Source organism: Ochotona curzoniae, unplaced genomic scaffold (genome assembly GCF_017591425.1).
Source record: "Ochotona curzoniae isolate NIBS_2020 unplaced genomic scaffold, NIBS_Ocur_1.0 scaffold_4701, whole genome shotgun sequence".
NCBI lineage: Eukaryota > Metazoa > Chordata > Mammalia > Lagomorpha > Ochotonidae > Ochotona > Ochotona curzoniae.
This window is the reverse complement of record NW_024467122.1, coordinates 47,849,067-47,871,110: the sequence shown is the minus strand read 5'-3', so window position 1 is coordinate 47,871,110 and position 22,044 is coordinate 47,849,067. Positions and strand designations below refer to the sequence as shown.

The 22,044-nt window shown below is 39.6% G+C and overlaps 1 long non-coding RNA gene across 2 annotated transcripts in view; it reads left to right on the top strand.

Moving 5' to 3' along the window:
* Positions 1-22,044, top strand: part of LOC121148680 — a 291,103-nt gene that overhangs the window by 59,363 nt on the left and 209,696 nt on the right. The gene's annotated exons all lie outside the window — the stretch shown is intronic.

The window sequence follows — 22,044 nt, the reverse complement described above, 5'->3', positions numbered from 1 at the left end:
TCCAGGAACTCCATTCAGGACTCTGACTTGATTGGCAGGGACCCAATCATGTGAGCCATCACCTACCGTGTGCCTTAGCAGGAAGTTGGAATTGGAGCACAGCCAGAACTCAAACCTAGATATTCTGACATGTGGTAGGGCATCTCATAGTATTTCAGTTATGGTAGTTTGTACTTCCGGGCCAAGGAATAGATTTTGTCTTTTAACTCACTGACAAGGATTCATATATATAATTGTGCCTAACATTTGTTTTCAACGTAGTTTGAAAATTGTGCCTCAGTGTTAGTTCATTTTTGCATAGTGGAGACTTTCTTTCAGGTATTGATATTTTAAGAGAGACCCAAAGGTTTTCCAGACTAACAGGAGCGTACATGTCATACCAAAGGTTAATTTTCCCGTTCAGAGGAAAAGATTATGAATGTAACTGCTTCCAGCATAGGCAAGTAACATGAAGGAGTAACCAGAGAGATCTTTCATAAGATTACTGTAACAATTTAGAGAAACAATTCTTGATAGTTTCCTGGGCCTTAATAACCAACACCCCTGTTTTTTACTTAACTTGGATCCTATGAAAACAAAAAAATGAATAGGTCAGGTGGAGTTCAAAGTTATCCCCCTCTTAACGAGCAAACCTGATATTAGGGAATGTAGCTGATTTTCTGGCCATGGCAACTCCAGGGGCCTCATGTGAGAGGATGTAAAGTGAAAGGAGTCCTGGAGCATAAACCTGTTCCACAGTATCATGCTGACGCCTGCTTCCCCTGCATGACACAGACCCTTGCTGGACTTGTACCAACTCACCCAGCTGGGCTAGTTTGGGCAAGCCTCCTGCTTCAGGGAGGAGGTTTTGCCCCAGGAGGCCTTGAAATGGATAAGAACAATACATTAGTTAAATTGGCTCCAAAGCCAAAAGTATTCTTTATTTTGTTTCCCTTGCTGAGGTCTGTCTCGCTATATAACTGTCTAATGCATTGCAGAGGTTTTGCAATAAAATTAAACAAAACATGGAGAGAACCTTCATTCATAAAATGCCAACAACATGGAGAGATCCTAAATTTTAACCTGAAATTCTCCTAGAAAAATTAAAATTGAACACTAATCCCTTTATGAATTTGAGTCTAAAAAGTGATGCAGCGTGGAAGAGTTAGAATCTGAAGTTGAATCCTGTTTCTGTCCACAACGAACGCTGTTCTATGGGGTTTTCACAAGCCGTGCAGGGTAAGAGGTTATGTCAATTCTGGCAGTCCTGGTCCCTTTGCCTGGAACCAGCTCAATTCCTGCAGGGTTGCTGAGAATGTATTATTTAATGCTGAGGTGTTCTTACAAACTTAAGTGGTCAAAACAAAACAAAACAACAAAAACAACTCAGAAATTTAACTCATCTCCATACTTTTACTGAAATGTGTGACTTTATTGAGGATTATGCAACTTTATTTTGAGCTGTCACAATTCATAAAACAAAGAGGCATGTATTATAAAAAAAAAAAAAGCTGTCCATACAAAGCAGCCCTAAAACAAGCTGTAATCATCCATCAGGGTTGAGATGTGATATGACCTCAAAGTTAAGGGCCCTTTTCCAAATTGTGGAACTTAATAAAGCCAAGCGCAAAAGTATTAAAAGCCACCTCTTGAACCATAAAATTCTCTACAATCCACTAAGGTCTAAACATCTCTCCCACACAATGTAAAAAAAATTTAAAAAAAAAGGAAAAGAAAAGAAATCTTAAAACCCGACCAAAAAATGTTAAATGTTTATTTTATTGTCCCTGTTCCAGTTGTTGTATTTCTCAGTGTTCCTAATCAACATACTGAATGTTGAGCTTTTTAAAGGAAAATCACTTTTTTCCTGCCCCAAAATAAACACTATTGAGAAATAAGCCAAAGGAATAGGTGAAGATAGAGAGAAATATTGTCTTTATTACTGACAAATCTGCCATCAGAGGGTGTGGCTTACGTGCAACGTCAAAGTCAGAGTGAAATGATAATGCATTTTTTTCTCTACACAGAGAAGCAGCAGCAGCAGCTACTGAAAGCCACCTCCCCCCACCCCGGCCAGGATGGAGTTCTGACATAGAACTGATATAGTATGAAAAACTCACTACAAATACTATTCAGGTTAATTAGTTTCAATTATTTGGTGTGCAGACCACTTAACATGGTGCAAGGTCCCATTCCATGGACTTTTAGTTTCTCTGAAGTTCACTTGATAGGCCCAATAAAAATGATACCAGTGTCATGGTAAGAAAGCTTTGTGCAGTGAAATGATTTAGTGAGGAGGCAGCAATTTAGTCACTGTTATGTAATCTACATGACTAATAGGAACATGAGTCACAATGACCTGTTGGAGGTGCTGTTGGATGAGGTCCACTGTTTTTGTAGACCTCTCATGAAATCAAAGTTACTTAAGAATGGGTTTCATTCTTAAAACTCATGCATATAAGGTGAACCTCCAAGGTTTGCTTATACTATATCATGTTTTCAGGAATGGTTGGGCTTTTTTTTTTTAATGTAGAAACTGATTTCTTTGTCCACACACATTGAGTTATGTAGTGTAGATACTCGCTGAGAGGTGAGGTTCAGTTGCTGTAACACTTCCTCAGCTCAGAAACCAATGGGCAATGATTCCAGTGAGGGATTCATCAAGCCTCGCGTCTGGAGCTGGGGAGCTGGAGCTGCTAGGAGAGGGCTTACAGTGGATGTGCTTCCTCTGGTCCATCTGGATCTTGCTTATTTTGGGGAAAGCACACTGTTCTGCTTTATTGGTTGTTTATTTCAAGCTGACTGGTGTTGTTTTCACTGTGAGCTTGAAAGTTTATTCATGATTTGCTGAGTCAGTGCCCTGACCTGCTTGGATTCTCTGGTGATATCCTAGAGTAATTTGTGTTCTCTGATCCCTGAATTTGTAATTCCTTGGTGCACTTGGTTTCTGTAATAGAGTTTAGAAATAGCTAAAACCATAGAAAATTGTTTTCTCTGCCAATGTAAATCAAAGATGTTAATGTAGGAGAGTTTGCATAGCTTCAGAGAAATCTTTCAATACCATGGAAAAACCTATGCAGTGTTAGAATTCAACTGATAATCAGAGGGAGCAGATTCCCCATAAACCCAGGAGAAATAGCAGGAGGAACTGTAACTGTAAAGAGTGTTTAAGTATTGATTTACTTTAATTAGAAAGGAATATTTACAGTGACAAGGAGATACAGAGAGAAAGATCTTTCCTCTATTGGTTCACTCCCCAAATGAACAATAGCCAGAGCTGAGCCTATCTGAAGGCAGGAACCAGGAGCTTCTTCCAGATCTCCCATATGGGAACAGGGTCCCAAGATTTGGGTCATCTTCCACTGCCTCCCCATGTCACAGGTAAGCAGCTGGATAGGAAATGGAGCAACTCAGACACAAACTGTGCCCATAAGGAGCATTCAAGGCGTGGATTTATCTAGTAGGCTATTGTGCTGGGCTCAATGTTTTAAATTCTATTGAAAAATATGAAGATATTACTTTAAATCCATTGAAACTTAAAAGCGATTGTAATCTTCTAGATTTTATCTTTATATTTTTATAAGGTTGTTCTATCTGAACTTTTATCTTTGTGCTCATTCCTCCCATTTTTAGGAGAGGAGGAAGATTCCTAGTGATGCAGAGTGCTTGTAAGATTGGTTGACTTCATGGTTTTACAAAAGGATATGATTTTATACTCATTTTCTCTGCCTAAGACACATCTGTATACATTTTAGAGAATGTTCCTTGCTGTGTCCTCAGAGTTGATAGAACTCAGTTTTTAGCAGAGATGTGAATGAGAGAAGGGGCCTAACCAAATAAATTTGCATTCCACAGCCCCTTAGTCCCACCAGTAAACACTTGCTTTTATTGCAAGTGGTCATGGTTCTTGTAGTCACATATTACTCCTATTAACGTCAGTGTCTTCGAACAAATACTTGCCATTTTCAGCCTAACCAGGTATACCATGAGGATCTACATTCATTTCTTGTGTAAATATTTGTGGTTTGAATCATCCTCACCAGCTACACTCCATCTGTTGCTTTGTCTACTTAGTCTCCTCTTTTGACTTAGTCTGGCACAAGTCCAAGAAACCAGCATTCTCCTGGAAGTTACTTTCCCTGCCACAACTGGGAAACATGGGTGTGTGCACATTCTGCCAAGAGGGAACTGTGACACTCTGGTACAAGGTGTGGTTGAACTTTTAGGGAAATGGTTGCAGGTATATTTGTGTATGAGCCTGGGGATTGGCTAGTCAGTCAACCATCTGCAATAATTATAAGGAACAGACAGACATATAGAAAGTACTTGTGGTGGGTAGTAAGAAGTTATCATTATTATTCTAGAGTGATGTCCTGGACTGAATCCTCATGGCTGTAGACTTGGGTTCAAGTGTCTTCCTGGAATGTTTTGCCCTCAACATGGTATACAGCGTTTATCCATTTTCAATTATTCTAGGGATGTCAGCTTGGCATCACTTAATTCTAAAATGTTAACAACACAGATTCTGCAAGGGTGGAGAAAAAGATGCCAAGCTTGGTTGACATGATCAAGCTGAATGAGAAACACAGCCAAAGTCCCAATTGCCATACTCTGAAGTATGTAAATCAGACTTATTTTATTTCTGTTATTCTTGGTGTATAGTGATTGGTAATAGAGATTCTTGTAGAAAAGATACTAAAAACTGGATTTTAAATGATTGCATCTAGGAGGAGCCCAACATGCAATCCCTGTAAGAGGCCAAGAGTCAGACCCAAGTCATTAGGGTGAGACATCAGACTCAGCAACGAAAAACCTCCGGCAGGCACTGGAGACGAAAGTCAGACAGGCAGGAGAACACAATAGGGAGCAAAAGGAAAGCTGATCTGGTTAGTGTATGAGCCCCAGGATCCATCCCTGAGATTAGGTATGCACCCCGGATTCTCAGCCCCAACACCATTTTCGTATGCAGTTGGATGATTCTTTATTGTGGGAGACTGTCCGGTGCATTGCTTATGTTTAGGATTAACCCTTACTTCTACCACAAATGTTAATGGTTCCTTAGTCATGACAACCAGGAATATCTCCAGACCTTGACAAATCTCTTTGGGTGGAAAGTTCAGAGCAGTGAGAGCTGCCTGGGTACGACCCAGGAAGCCATGCGGATCACTTATTTTTGTAAACACACTCCGAAGTTCCCAGAGCTTGTGTGAAAGCTGCACTCCATGTGTGCTGGGAGCACTGGCGATGGCTACCACAGAGTCCTGAATTCAAGGACATCAGAATGCTCCCCCAAGCCCATTACCACTGTGGGAGAGTATGACATTTGAGTGTAATATGTGGCAAATACCAGGAATTTAATGCATGATTTTGTTTATCAAATTAACAGGAAACAATAGTCCTTATAGAATTTCAATGTTTTGGAAACTTTAGGTAAATACAAGTACATTTAAGAGGGTTTTGGTTGGGGCTGATTTCATTTCTGTTTTTAAAAAATTTGAAGCTGCTAAGTTCTCTTACTTGTGAAATCAAGCTGTCATTTAACAAACGGGGTGGTGGCAATTTGGCCCTCCGCCTTCTGTTATGTACTTACTTTATGTTTGTTTGAATCCCGGGAGTCAGTATTATTTAGAGGAAAACATTCCTTTTACTTGAACATGCTTTTATGGGTTTTCTATTCATTACTGACTAACATCTGCACACAGATTGTAAAATGACATCTGGAAAGGAAGGGGTTTAAGAGTTTCTTAAATTCCATGCATTCCTTATTTTGGATATTATCAGGATTCTTTATATATACATAAGGGCCTAGCTTCTCTTCCTTTTTAACAGTAATATTTTTATATTGGGTCGAAAAATGTATGTTTGTAAGAAAAAGAGAGGGAGAGAGACAGTTTCGCTTTCAGTGTCTCAAAGGCCTAACTTGGTTATTCAGGAATGATCTCAATTTTGTTTTGCACATATTTTGTTCTGAACTTTATCCAGAAATTTTAAGCCACATTATCTCTTCTTGGTTACAACCTGTTTTAATTCTAGCAGTTTTAGTGTGGTCATACTTTAAGAATAAAAGCCTTAAATGTTCAGGACTCAGTGTTGAGGATCTAGTATTCAATTCTGTCCTCATACACTGCATAATCTTTCTAGTGAATTGGGATTCTGCTTGATAGCATTGAGACATGCCAGCTCATTAAAATGGGGACGCAGGAGTCCTGCCTTTCTTATGTACTATCCCTATTTTCTATATCTCCTTCTTGACAATATGCCCCAAGCATTGGAACTTGCCAACGAACACACTAGAATAATGTTCGCACTCTCTCATTGTTCTGGACTTCTTTCTGCTGGCCATTTAATTGTCTGTCAGATTATGGGGTACTGACTGTTGAAGTCGGGGGACCTGAGTAGATGTTAGGCCTGCTTATTAGCTCTAGAAGTTTGGGGATTATTAGCTGTGGAAGTTTGGGGACTTGGGGGATATTTAAAATACATACTTTGGCTTAACAAGTTTGAAGACTAAAATGTGGTTTTTGGCTCAAACTCAACATGTACATAGAGATGAAAGCAATCATTTAGAATTCGTGATCTCTTATGCTCAAGATCAAATTAAAAGAAAGTTGAATTTCAGGAGCCTAACACAAAATTCAGGTAACAGTGATAACTCGGTTTAATGAAATATAAAACCCTGAAATTGATGCAGCAGTTCAACATGATACAAATACAGTGTACCCTCGCTCTTCCTTCACACAGGGTGATTAAGCCCTCAGGAACACACCTCTTAGAGGTGCATTGCTTTCCCTTTGCAAAGATGATGTCTGTTCTCATCCCTTTGGAAGTTAAATGTGTTTTCTTCTGTTCATACATAAATGAAGAGGTAGGAAAAGTGATAGTCCCCTATTTGAGGAAGCAGTTTAGTAATTGATTTTCATCATCTGTTTTAACATGTGACATTTTACTTAAAAATATGACTAACATAGGTAAGGATTTGCCATTAAAACTAAAATATCTCGGTCCCAGTATGATGGCCTAGTGGCTAAATCCTTACCTTGCACATGCTGGGATCCCATATGGGCGCTGTCTGCTCCACTTCCCATCCAGCTCCCAGCCTGTGGCCTGGGAAAGCAGTAGAGGATGACTCAAAACGTTAGGAAACTGCTTTCATGTTGCAGTTTTGTAGAGAGAATTATTTTATTTAGTTACTTTATTAAATACTGTAAAAACATACTTTGTTTCTACTGTGAATACCTAGGTACAAACAAAACAACAACAAAAAAGGAAATTGTTGTGAGTACGGTAGAAGGTACTCTTGCTCTATATCTTAATTCTTTTTTTCAATTAGCTCAGTAATATGAGACACTATATTATTCTGGTAATAACTCCATTGAGAAAATATGAAGGGCTTGTGTGTGTAGTTAAAGAAAAAGTGCTTTAGTCCACCTTGCATTCCCTTTCTTCTTTTTCTTACATGTTTAAAGTGGACCCTGGAACATAGTGTCTGCGCACTGTGTCTGAACAAAGACATGTGGAAAACCATGGAAATGATTGCTTAAAGAGGTTCTGTAGATGGTAGCTTGGGGGCATGGAGCAGAAAATGGAATTCTGAATATAGGTGACTAGTAAGCTAGAAAGAAACATCCCATCATGCCTTGAGATGGCTTGGATTTTGCCCTCAAAGTCTTCATGCCCAAAAATACTGTTTCATTTTCTTTATTCTTTTTTTTTATTGGATTTTTGACAATCTTTACATGCTTAATTGGGGTAAAAAGGTTCAAGGGCTATAGGAAAGTGGGTAAGAGTAGTATTTACATATTGTTTCCTTCATGTTTAAAGGGGGGTATTAAGGGAGAAGGCCCACCCAACTTCCCACCTTCCCCAGGTCCCAGATCTAGGGTATGCTCCGAGGTTCTTGCTCAAGTGGTTTGATAGTTCACCAGTTATAAATCGCTGCCAATCTCGCCACTCCAAGCACGATGAGGTCGTTGAAGAATCCACTGATTGACACAGTCCATCATAGAGTCTCTATTTGCCCTGCATTTCGCTGCCAACAAATAGCTGAGGTGGTTGATTGACTTGTTCTGTCTTCTGTCTTTTCTTGGTTAGGGTCCTGAGTCCAGCATTTCTATTGGGGAAATCTCCAAAGAAACTTTAGGGTGTTCTCGGACCAGATTCTTGTATATACTAGCAGGTACAGGGCCCAGCTCAGTCCATGGCCCTGATCAGCTGGTGGTTGCAATTGCTGGGTTGGTTCTGTTTTCAGCCGCGACTTCCACTGGAACCAATGGGTGTTGCAGTCCAGCCTGGTTCTGCCCAGCATATTCTCGGCCCTTGCATAAAGAAGTGGGAGCTGCAGCCTAGTCGGAGCGACCCACAATAACCCCCACCAGGCCCGCCCCCCACCCTGGTTTGCCAGTATGTGTAGCAGTAGTCCAGTCTGTCTTTATTCTTAATAAGCTAGTTTTTATGGTGCAGCTTAAACATGGTAGAAATGTGCTCATCTTCTTTCATATAACTATGTTAGAACATCCCTCTATACAGTAGCTAATAAGTCCATTTCTAGTAATGCAACATGTGCAAATACACTATGGAAGATTGTATCATAAATACACAGAGCCAATGAAGAAAAAAGTGGAATTAGGTATTACAGTTTGACCTGTGCTAAACCATTAATAGATACATAAATACTCTAGTAAAATAGTGCTTTACCATGAAAAATGTGGAGGCTTGACTGCACTCTGATTACTTCTCAAATTCTAGCAATAGCCAGCACCTCCCTGTGTAACCATATATGTATCTCTATTTCTATCTTTAGCTTCTCAAATAAATGGATAGATAAGAATAAAAATACTGCACTGCTATTCTAAAGTAGCATGGTAACGGTATAAAAACAGAAGCACACAGAACACAATAGATAGATTAGAAATAAATCTGTCTACCTATGCAACTTGCCTGTATTAAAGTTCTAAGTACATTCTTTGGATTATGGAAAGCCTTTTCAGTGTTTGGTGGAAGCGGAATAGGAATTTCACGCAGAGGAATGACACAAGACCTCTATATTTCACTAGGAATACACCAATTCAAAATGGAATGAAGACCTACCTATAAGACCGGAATCTTCCAGGTACTACTAGAAAACATAGGAGGATGCTGCAGAACGCGGTCATGGGTATGGAATTTTTGAGTCAGATCATCAAGGCTCAGGAAACAAAAGCAAAAAGATGAATTGAACTCATTAAACTGAGAAGCTTCTGTAAAACACAGAAATAATAGACAGCATAAAAGAAATGGATGCCTGCTTGTGGAAGTGTATGTCAGAAGGGTGGCAATTGATAAGTTGTTGTGATATGTGTCATTGGGAGGTCACATGAAGTCATACCAAAAGCTACAACAGTTGGTGTGAATAGCACACACAGACTGAACTGCACAGTTAATGGATGTTTCTGATATGTGCATGACTTTGTTCTGTGTATAGTTGCATCACTTACATTAGCTGGGAGTAATTTCCCAGGCCTAAACTTTTGTTCAGGCAAAATTTCATATAGCAATCTTGAAATTAGCATTATATTCAAATTGTATCTATAAATACAAATTTCAGTGAGACAAATTTATGCTTTCAAGACAAGCAATTATAGCAGAAACAATTGGTAGGCAGTGTTGTGGAGTGGCTAATGATGGTAACAGCTGATGCACTGAGAGCCCATGTTATGTGCAAGACACAGTTGCAAGCTTTTCATGTGTATTGATTAGCTCCTTAAATCTTATAAACAACCCTAAGTAGATTTGTCATTTACAGATGATGACACTGAGCCATGGGAAGGGGAAATAACTTGCCAAAGCTCATTGAATTATATGAGTAACCTGGGTCCTATTCACTGTGCTGCACTTCTTCTTCCTACTGAAAGGAGCAGAACTATAACTCTATAGTTATAACTATATAGCTATATAACTATAACTATAAATACAACTGCAAGAGCTGTCAGAATTCCTGCTATGTCATCTCCCACTTCATATTATTGGCAAAACCATGAACTCCTTCAAACCAATAGAACATTCATTGAATGCAATCTAAAGGGACTAACACTTCATACACTATTTAAATTATATCAGATCCTAGTTCATCGATTTTCCCTGCACATTATTCTTGCCCAGTACCCAGGAAGAGATTTCAAAGTGTGATGATGAAGGCAGTGGAGCTAGGCAAATTTATATATTTAGTTGGATTAAACTTTAATACGTTGTTCTTTTTAACAGTTACAGAACTGAAACTTGTCCCTAAGGACAAGAATTTTTCATTTACATTCCAGTGTTCTTTGTCCCCTAAGCAAAACTGCACTTATGTCATCTAATCCCTTTGTGTTTAGATTTCCCCTCTTGGCCTGGTACTGTCTCTTTTCTTCTCTGATCATTCCACTACACTTTAGTGAGAGCTGTTTTGTTTTCGCTCCACCATTCCCTTGAATTTTATTATTTTTTTTTCTAGTGAAGGGGCCTGTAGACAGATTAAAGAAGTAGAATCACAGTAGGATTATTTTTAAAAAATTATTTATCTGAACTGTAGAATCATAGAGTGAGATGGGGAGACAGAATCCCTCATAATGACTGGTTGAGTGAAGTCAAAGCCAGGAGCCAAGATCTTCATCAGGTTCTCCCACATGGATATAGGAGCCCAAGTACATGGCTCATCTTTTGCTGCTTTTCTAGGCACCTTAGTAGGAATCTGGATGGGAAAAGGAGCAACCAGGAGATGATCTAGCACTCATATGCAATGCGGGTGTCTTAGATGGCAGCTTAATCTACCATGCCACAAAACCAACCCTGCAAAATGTAAGATAAATGTAAAGGGTCCACACTCACTTATCACTACTATTAAAAATGTGCCTCTGTTTGCAGTCACAATGTCTCCAATCTTGTAATCATTAAAAGTTATAAAAACCATCTTTCAATTTTATAAGCTAAAGGTTAATTTCTTTAATAGATTCTATGTTCTCCTGACTAATAGTTCTCAATTCTGATTGAATTTTAGAATTAGTACATAAGAAAATTAATTAAAAAAAATATAAACACCCCCATTTCTCACTTTTCCCTCCCTAAACAAACAAACAAACAGCAAAAACCCACTGAGTTACTGAATTGACCAAGATAAGGATTTCCAACTTGTGATTACAGGAGGGTGTCACCAAAATAGCATAACCACATATTCATTCACTCAATATTACTTACTGAAGACATACCAAGTGCCAAGCATGGTGAAGGAATAAAGTAGACTCTTCAGTTAGTAAGTTCAGAAACTGAAGGATGTATAAGAGTTAGCTCAGTGAAGGGAGCAGCACATGGAAATCACAAGGAAATACCATGGGAAGAATGATTTATGTGGAGTAAAGCCATGTGGTGCGAAGGAAAGTGAGACGTTAGGGAAGTTTTCGGCAAGAGGGCTGGCTCTGGACAGATGATCACCAAGAATTGTTCTCATGCAATTCTCCTATGTAATCGTGGATCTGTATTCACCCGTGGCTTGCAGAGTGATGTTTTACCATCACTGGTACCCAGTTCTTCTTTGCACACTCTTCTGCCATTAGCCACTATTGCTTCCCGACTTCCCGCAGCCTTTCTCCTCTTGTTCTGCACATGTATGGCTTCCTCTGTGATTGTTTATTGTGCAACTGTGTCTTTTCTTTGTTCAAGAAATATTGGTCAGGCAAGGAAGGTGTGGATGAAGCCAAGGAAGGGTCTGGAGATTTGGATTCTGATACTAAGCAACCCCGGTATAGACTGCTAGAATGGTGATCACACTCTGAGAGGTTGGCAGCAATGAAGGAAAGTGATAAGAACATGGCATAATGTTTAATCATTTGCAAAACTATATCAACTTTTACCCTTAAGATTATGTGATTTTTTTTCTAAATGTACATTATATTTCAATAATCACATTTTTTAAAAGCTTTATTTTGGACTGGAATTGGGTAGGATTCTTCCATCTTTGTCACTCTTCCAAGTGGTCACAGCAGCAGGGACTGCACTTGGCCAAAGCCAGAACATTCTTCCAGGTCTCACACATTGATGCAGGGGCCCAAGCAATTGGGCCATCAGCTGTTGCTTTCCAAGGAGTGTTTGCAGAGAGCTGGATTGGAAGTGGAACAGGAAGAACCCGAACCAGCACTCACATGAGATGCCAGTACTTAAGGTGCTGCAGTTTAACCTGCTGTTTTACAATGCTTGTCCCTCAATAATAGCATTTTAAGAAGGTGCTTTAATTAATTGGACCCATGCAATAAATTCTAGGAGCTAAGAAGAGTAGGTGACATTTTCCTGTTACAGCATGTGTTTAACCTAGATGGCCCAAGTGACACTGTCCCTGTGAAAGCAGCTTGCCTACTGCCTGATGCTTACTATTTGCTGCACAAATGCCATCTGAAACCAGCTCCTAAACTGGTGCCCTTTTCTGACTCCACACAGGCATCATCTTATTCAGAGAGTGACTATCTGCTTTGGTGGTCTAGTGTCCTGATGGAGCATGGGAATTCTCTCATGAGAGAACAGAGGTGACCCCCCCGACTCCACATCCTAAGAAACTGCCGAAATACCTGTGGAGGATTGTGTAACATTGTTCCTCTAGGGCTTAGAGAAAAATGAGTCACACACTCTATTCTCAGACATAATACTCAGGAAAACAGGAAGAAGGCCCATTTAGTGGAAGGCCATGTCTATGACCTTGGATAAATCATTGGAATTTTGTGGGGGGGAGGGAGGCAACAGTTGGAAAGAAAATTGGAGAATCCCTACTTAAAACCATTGATCCTCTTGTGCTTAACCTTCTGAGACCTTTGCATTTTGTATCTTCCCATACAGATTATAAGATTCTCATTATTTCATTGGCCATCAGATTGCATTTCAAACTTGACAGTTCCTTTGGTGCAATTCGAGAGCAAAGTTTGCTTAATTGAGTTTACAATTTAAATGTGAATATACACAATTATCTGGCTATTAAAATAGTTCACAAAGGAGTTGTACCAATCAAGTTATATGTAACTAGAGAGCCTATTAAACTTACTCTCTCTCTCAAAAAATGCATGATAGAAATTTCTTTGTCTACACAAAATTCCAGTTATTAATGATGTGGCTAAATAAAAGGTGAAAAAAGTCCCTGGAATTGAATCTGTTATTGCTTGGATAGTAAAAATTCAGAACCTCCTTTGGATAAAATGGAGACTGATAAAGTGCTTTGATTTAGGGCTTGGCTATGATGTCAAGGTCAGCCAATGAGCTCAGAGAGAATCAGAAAAATAAAGAGATAAATAGAAGCAGATGTTTGGAAAAATCTTCTTACATATTGCTAGTGAAGTTGTATGCTTAGAAATCAAAACTTCTTTCTTTTCTCTATCATCCTAACAAGGATATAATGAAAGTCATTTAAACAAGTGCTCCAAAACTTTTGTAGAGATGTGGTCAGCCTTTCTCCACCATGGAGCTAAGTTTTCAGCCAAAGTCCCTGTCAGATTCCTCAAGATGTTCAGCTGCTATGGGATATCTCTGCTAACTCAAGATTTCCTTTTCAAATTCGTGTAAAAGAAACATCTAATGGGAACGAGAAAGGGCAAAAACATCAAAGATGCTTTGGCTTCTGATTGGTAGATATCCATATTCTTGGAAGTAAATGGATTTTTGCCTTTACCTGTTGCTAATGGCAAGAAATAGAAAAGTTTTATCTTATTACTGGTCTTGCCAATGACATATTTAAAAGCACCGAAGACTCTAAGAGAGGAAATAGATCAGCAGTAACTGATCCAATCAAGGAATAAAAGGAGACACTGAGTGATAGGTCCCTTGGAAGCACTGGATGGAAGGCTGTTAAGAAGACTCAGTGCAAATGTCCAGGAAGAGCTCTTGATTCCAGTGTAAGATTCAAGGAATTTGAAAAAGAAAGAAATCAAGACTAACAAGAAGGTTTTTAAATAATAGTATGCATACTTGCTGGACGGTTTTCTCTTAGTTGTGATTACAAAATCTTTAATTTAGCAAAATTTCTGTGTTATGGCTAGCTGTATCACCTTGAATAAAATATTCAGCTCCTCTATCCTTCACTTTTTTCATCTTCAAAATGGAAAAATAATCATGCCTACTTATGGGATTGTTCTGAAGCTTTCCTGAAATAGTGAATACAAATGTTTTAGAGCATAGGTTGCTTCAGCTGTTTATTGTTGTTTACATGGATAGTGATGTCTTTGAATATAGTTATACTTAGGTATTCTTTCTTTCTTTTTTCTTCCACCTTGGTTTCATCTCTACTTGGTTTTTTTCCAAAAAAATTTTTTTTGATGTTTCTTAAAAAGTCTCAAATAATGAATCTTTCTTGTTATTGTTTATATCATGCTTCATTGAAACTGAAGTAAAATTTGATCTATTTTTTAAGTGAAATTAGAGAATTTACCATAGTGATAAAGCAGGCGTGGCACGATAGCCTACTGGCTAAATCCTCATCTTCCTTGCACTCACTGGAATCCTGTATGGGTGTTGGTTCATGTCCCAGTTGCCCTGCTTCCCATCTGGCTCTATGCTTGTGGCCTGGGAAAGCAGCAGAAGACAGCCCAAAGCCTTGGGATCCTGCACCCCTGTTCAGGCTCTTGGCTCCCAGCTTTGGATCAGCTCAGCTCAGACACTTGGAAAGTGAACCAATGACAGAAGATCTTTCTCTCTTTCTCTTTGTTTCTCCTTCTCTCTGTAAATTTACCTTTCCCATAATCATAAATAAACTTAAAAAGAAAAAGAGTGATGAAGCCAGAATGAAAGGTAAGGTATAATGATGCGAATTAGTGGATCTGTAGCAGAAATCTTAATTGAAACTGGATGACATTTAGCACAGGGTAATTTGAGGAACTTTTTTTTTTTTTTGCTACTTACAAAAGTAGAATTGCAGGGGAAGATGAAGTAATTTATTCCCAGGCCTGAAAGACAATGAGGCTGCTGAAATCCAGAAAAGAGTTGTGTAGGGCAGGCTGCTTTCAGAAAGCTGGAGATGTATGTTGGGGGATACAACCAGCCCAAGGCAACCTCACGAGCAGGGAGATGTGGAAGTGCAGATCCCAAACTGTCTCCTCATTTTCTCTCCTATCCCCTTCTGGGTCTTCTCAGTGACCAAAAGATACTGATGCAGGGTACGAGCGAGATCACACCAGACATGTCTAAGGTTTATTAAGGAGTCTTTATTAATTAAGCTTGGTGTTAATAGAACACATTAGCAAATCACAAGTCCATACGGCAATCCAACCAATCATAATCCAATGAATCATAGTTTCCAAAGGAACAAATGGTCATTATCCTCAAGTCCATCCATTAAGCTGAAAACCTACATCCCAGCTTCCCCAACAATATAAGTTATCCTAAGAGACATGCAGTGAATAACATGGAACTTACAAAGCTGCAGACATTCACCTTTCCCTGGCTTCTCTGCCCACATTCCACTACTGCTAAGCCTCACCTCTCCTGGAACTCCTGACAGCACACAAACCAGAAACATTATTATAACCATTACCTCATCTAAGCAGTACACAGGGACCATGCTCAGGGGATTACCTGTCCCGAGTCAGCCAAGAATCGGGGTGCCAGAGTAATGGAAGCACCTGGCCAGAAAGAGAATAAGAGCCCCTGGTTCATGGGCCTTTTAAAGGGACCTGTGAGGGGAGTGGTTACACGACAATGCAATACCGTTCCCTCTCAGTTGATAGGTGAGTCACAGGTGGGCAGGAGCGAATACCTAAGTGTTGTAGGCCAAGGAGTTGATTAGTGCTCATTGGGATGGGCAGAAACAGGAACTGGGCTTGTAGCTAAAAATGCCTAGACTAATTGGACTTGTCTGCATCCAATATCCTGGCTAAATTAGGACGTGGGGGAAGTGGTTGAGGATGGAATTATCATTCCATTGCTGCTAGGACCCACTTTCAGGACAGAGGATAGGGGACACAGCCAAATTTCATTTGCCCACTGTCAATGGGTGCTGGCTATCACTGGCTGCACCCCATAACAATAACTGAAGCCCAAAGGATTGGGAGTGGTTGATGTCCATCACATAGTTCCATCTGTCTTCAGGACAGAGAAAGAACAGAGAAGTGTGGACAGTTGAATTGGAGCAGCAGAAGGTTTTAAAATGATGCTAAGTACACATGGAGACCTTAACCAGAAATCAAAGCAAAGAGGGACCAAGATTGTCTACCAAGTCTATATGATTAAGAAATGATAAAAATCCATGATATTTTGTCTGTCAGATTTCTGGTCACCTGTAGTCTCAGTGATATTAAAAAAAAAAGTCCAAATTGCCAAGCATTGCATAAAATGTTTGGATATCAATATTTATCAACTAAATCTGGACTGCATCTAGGAAAAATTGACCAATGTTTCTGAAATGATCTCTAAAGTCAGCTCTTACGTTGTGAAAGTACAAGGCTTTATTTTTTGTTTTGGAGCATAAAGGCAGATTTACAAGAAAGTGGACAATCTTCCCGATCTAATGTTTCTCTGCTGTTTAATTCCAAGGGAGTCCAGAGTCCCATGTGGTGAAGTGGAAAAAAAGGAGCATAAAGAATAGATGTACAGGGATTTGCATAACTCTCCTAGGCAAAACACCTCTGTTCTTTATATATATACAATCTTGGAAGAGTGGAAGTGTCAGTACTAAATGTATGGTTGCTAGTGCCACTAACAAACAATTTTGGCATATTATGTTACACTTGGTGAACACTGTGCTAGACAAAACTATGTAAATTGCAGAGCAGGGCTGAAGGCATTTCCCTCATGGGAAGTTAGAAAGACAAAACTCAGGGAAATCAGAGCATTTCATGCATAGCCAAGTGGGAAAGACGGATGTGGAAATGCTGGTTAAAAGGAGGTGAGAATGTTTGCTCTTGAGACAACACACACAGCCTTTGAGGATATATGGCATTACTGCTGTCTCTGTGGATACATGGAGGATGTGGAATAGTGGCGTCCATGGCAAAGCAGGAACTGGAGCTCCTGGTGGAACAGGCACACACAGAGGCTGAAGTATTCCAGCTCGCTGGAGTCAGATGGGCGTGGGTGGTAAACTGACTGGGAAGACTAGAGGGCTAATTAACCACAGTGACGGGCCCTGGCAACCACAGGCAGACAACACTGGCCTAAAACAGGCTGTCTCACGCTCACTGTGTCAAAGGCTGCAGGTCAGGTGACAGCCTGGCAGCCTGAGCATGCAGTCACCCTGAATGAGTCCTCTGTGTGAAATGTGTCTGAAGAAACAACAATAGCTAAGGGTGATTGTGGGGCCTTTTTAGATGCTTTGCATGGGATCCTCTAGGGCAATTGCTGGGTAACCACCTTTTGCACAACCTTTCTAAGAATTCAACTCTTTTAATACAAGAAGGTTCTCATCATGTCTGACAAAGGGGAACCCCTTGTTGTCCTTTTTAACAGACCTCTGGTGGTCATGCTAATGACCACATTGTCCTTTAGCACTCTCTCAGCCGTTTTAAAAAAGAACATGCCTTTGATGATAGGAAGTATTTGCTAAGGAGTTAAAGAGCTGCCAGGTGACTGGCAGAGTTGCACAGCAAGCTAATCCTTGCCCTGCCACACTGGCATCCCGTGTGAGAGCTGATTCTAGTCCTACATGCACCACTTCTAATCCAGCTGCCTGCTTATGTACTGGGAAAGCAGAAAAGGATGACTCAAGTCCTTGGGACCCTGCACCCATATGGCAGCCTAGGAAGAAGCTCCTGGCTTTGGATTGCCTCAGCTCCAGCTATTGCAGTCACTTGGAGAGTGAACCAGAAAAAGTTAGATCTCTCTCTCTCTCTCTCCTTCTCCTTGTAAATCTGCCTTTCAAATTAAAGAAAAAAAAAGAAATTAATCTTTAAAAAGAAAAAGCTGTCTACATTAACTGTGGCTCAAGCTACTCCTTCCTTTCTTTGAGTTTCTGGGGAAGAGTTGTCTTGGTAAGAAGACTTTACCTCCTTTACTGTGCTTAAATAATGCCCACTGGAAAAAGGCAAACCCCTGAGCTTCCCTTAGATTTGTACGTCCAGTACCTCTAAATCCGGGGTGAGTAAAAATGGCCACACCATGACAAAAGCATGCAAAATCCCCCTGATCTCTTCTCATAACATTATAAGACTAAGAAATGAAGTGTGTTCACAGTAGCTCAGCAGCACCAACGTGTCAAAAGGGGAAAATGCAGTGCCAGAAAAGGCCATGACTTCTCTAGCGCCAAGCCATCAGGTGGAATCAGGACTGACAAATCATATTATTTTGTAACTTTCTTAGAGCATCTTGACAGCAAATTTCAGTTGAGACATGGAAGGGGAGCTCTTCTACCCTGAGAACAGCTTGAATGGGGATGTTATAGAATACTTTCTGGGGCTGGAGAATTTAAATAAAATCCTAAGAAATGAAAGGAAGCTCTTTCAGAACAAAAGATACCTCTACCATTCGCCATTAGTCTGCTTAAAATAATGTAATAAATTTTACTGTCAGAATCTTCATCTAGGATGCATTCCTGAGAGATAATGGTGATGAGAAATACTATAAAGCCATTTGAAAACAATCAGATAAATATATATGTACTAAGATAAAAGAATATCTTTGGGATTTTACTTGCTGAAAAAGACACAGCAATATGAACACTATAATTGCAGTTTGTGATAACAGCTTGTGTGTTTATATGGAATTCATGGTTTCTGAATTGAAGAAGACTGCACATCAAACTGTGCACTACATAGATTCCCTGAGCATGTATTTGTAATGTGGAATAAAGAACTTTCAGTTTGCACAATGAAATGCTGTAGTCTAAACTGCAAAGCATGGAATGGCATAGTGGCTAGAGCTACTACTCGGGATATGTACATTCCATTTCATAGTGCCCAAATGGAGCCCTGCCTTTGCTTTGGATTGGGATTCCTGCTGATGTCCCTGAGAGGCAGCAGGTGTAGCCCAGCTACTGAGGCTCCTGCCACTCATGTGAGAAACTTAGATGTAGATCCTTGTTCCTGGTTTTGGCCTGGCCTAGTCCTGGCTGTTGCGGGCTTTTGGGGGAAAAAAAAAACCCAGGGAATGGAAGATTTCTCTCTCTCTCTCTCTCTTTCTCTCTCTCTGCCTTTCAAAATAAATAAAGTAAAACAAAATAAAGTACAGGAAACAAAAATATGGCATAAGTGGAAATATATTTGGTATATATATTTAAATAGATATTTAAATTGACTAAGAACTTGGAAAGTTCCACAATAATTTATTTAAAAAGCTGTATTGTACTTGGTGTATAATTCTGCTTCCTAATATGTAAAGTCTCTTGTCTACTTCCTGGCTTCTATATAGTCATGGTGGGGGTGGAGTGGCGACAGCAGTTACAAAATAGACTCTTGAGATTCTCAGAGGTAAATTGTTTTTTTCCAAGGTCATGACCAAGTGATACTGGGATTATTTTTTCACAGAAAATTTTCTAGGCCTGTTTATATACTTTCTCACAATACCACACACTTTTTTTTTAAATTCACAAATGATGAAAATTTAGAAGTACTGCATAAATCAATACCTAAAATTTATATTAAAATTTCTGTGTGTGTGTGTGTGTGTGTGTGTGTGTGTGTGTGTGTGCACATGCGCTTTTGTTATATGCCTTTCTAATAATAAGGTACAGCAGAACTTATTTAGTCAAAGTTTCAGTTTGGTGTCTTACAGAATGAGCTTTTGATATCAGCTTTGGTTGTTCCTTATAAAACAAGAGAAGGGCAGAGAGCAGATTTTAGTTCATCTCCCACTTTATAAAATAATCAAACAGCTTTACAGTCTTTTGTCTCTTCCATAGCAGATCATTTTTCCTTCACTTTTGTACAAAGGGTGGGGAAAGAATTGTTTTGGAAGGATGGACCAATCATCCCAGGAGACTGTAGAAGCTTAAAAATTCATCCCCTCAAGGGAAATTCTTTGACCATCATGTCTCAATTAACTTAATTTTTGTGGCCTGGCTTTGCAAACAGAAACTTGAATCTGTGGATGCACTCAAAGTAAAGCACCAAAAAAAGTAAGAAAGTGAACTGTAGGTGTTGGCTGACTAGGCACACACTCACATGGGGAAACCAGAGGGAGAACTGTCCGAATCCAGCCACTGATGGAAAACAAGACAAACGTATACGAATCCTAGAACTCCTGGGTAAATAGGACACACAGTATTTCAAAACAACACCATCAAGTACAGCTAGTTCTGAGAATGTTAATTTACATATTTGTTTTTCTTTCTTTGTATATACACTGAATATCTTGTAGGTTGTCCTATGACAGAAGTATAAAGATGATTAAACCTCTTGCCTTCATTGATGCAATATTTGAGCATCAAGATAAAACCACAAATCAATTTTCCAAGGTTGATTGCCTGCTGTGCAAAATGCTAAGCAAGGGGATAAGCTGCGATATGGTGGTTAATAACAAGGGTAGAGTGGGGGTGGGAAAGTAGATGGGGAGTTCAGCACAAACCTGAAAGGCAAGGTTGGAACTCCCTGTCATACACCATTGCAGTTACAACCACAGCTACAACCTCTCCCTTCCGCCAGACCATGACTCTGATCTCTTATAAGGGCTGGGAGGAAGATGCCAAATGGAATCATCGTCTCGTAATCAGCTCTTGTAGCAGGTTGGCTCATTTTGTGGCATGACGTTGTCGTGGAATGCTTTGCATTCAAGGGGAAAGGAAACATTCTAAGGTCTTTACGTTGTCCCTTCTAAATGACTGCCTCTTCAGTTACAGTTTCCCCACAGAGTGATAAGATGGGTGTCCCCTGCAATGACCAGTGTGCATCGGAAGGAATTTGGAAAGCAGTAAAAACATGCTGGATCTGTGACTTTGTTTAGAAGCCCTATTGGCAGGGAAAAAAAAATTGCTCAATAGGAGGGCTCTAGGTGATCAAAGAAAACCATTGTAAATTGGGGTGAAAAAGTTATAAGATCTGATCTGTGGCAGTTAGAGCTTCTTCCCCAGATATCTATCAGTATACCCACTGGTATGGCTTTGGAGCCATCCCACCATGAGGCAGGGGCTGATCTCAATGACAGTGGAGGTATTCCTGCATCTTCTGGGTGATTGTAATGCAGAATGCTCATTCCCCCTTCACATAAATCTGTGCAAAAGCTCTCCTTTAGATACAAATAGCAATGCAAAAAAGCAGTGTCTATTTGGAATTCCATCAGATAGTCTTTTTTCTTGGACAAACTGCTTAATTGTGTGAGTTTTTCCAGATGTGAGACTCACTCTATGGGAAATAAAGAATTTGGGAATTAAATAAATGATCCTGCTTTCATGCAGTGTTTTTTTTTTCTCTGTGGTTATATATTATAACCAGAATCTTGAGGCTGATCATTGGAATGTGTCAAAAAATGCATTCAGAATTATTTTTAAAGAAATCTAATTTCTGGAGGAAAAAGAAACCAGCTGTTTTACATTTAGAATAGACTGAGGTTAAGTATTTAAGATCTCTGTATTGAGTCATTAAAAATGAGGCAACCAGTTCACTTAGGACTAAGGAGAATATCTCACAGCAGAAATAAGTAGGAAGTAGTATGAAAGAAATGATAAATCTTGTATTTACAAAAGGATTTTGTCGACTCTCTGTTTCTCTTAGAGGCCTTCTTGGTTTTATCAAAAATTCTGCTTCAGAGAAATTTCACTGAATTGCTTTTATCCTCCGGCCTGACACGATGCTATGACTGTGAAGTTCATATTTGAAATATCTGTGTGCTTCTGGCTTAAGTGATGCTAATCCTTCTATCTTGTTTATTTGGAAGTAGTATTTAGAACTCATGAGAATTTGGTGTCTTCTCTGCTTTATCACAGACATGTACCTTCCTGGATGCTATCTGGAAGCAACTAGCTTTGCATAACCTCAGGCATCAGTATGCTCTAAGAGAACATTCAAGTGCTGGGACCAAGTCTCAGACATTTATGCCTCAGGGAGGGAGCAAACTCGTCCTGTGTTGTTACCAAGAAATACATAAACAGCCAGCCCATAACTGAAGCCTTACCACCTTCCTCTTAGTATCATGAGTTCTAATATCTAGCAGGAGGGTAGA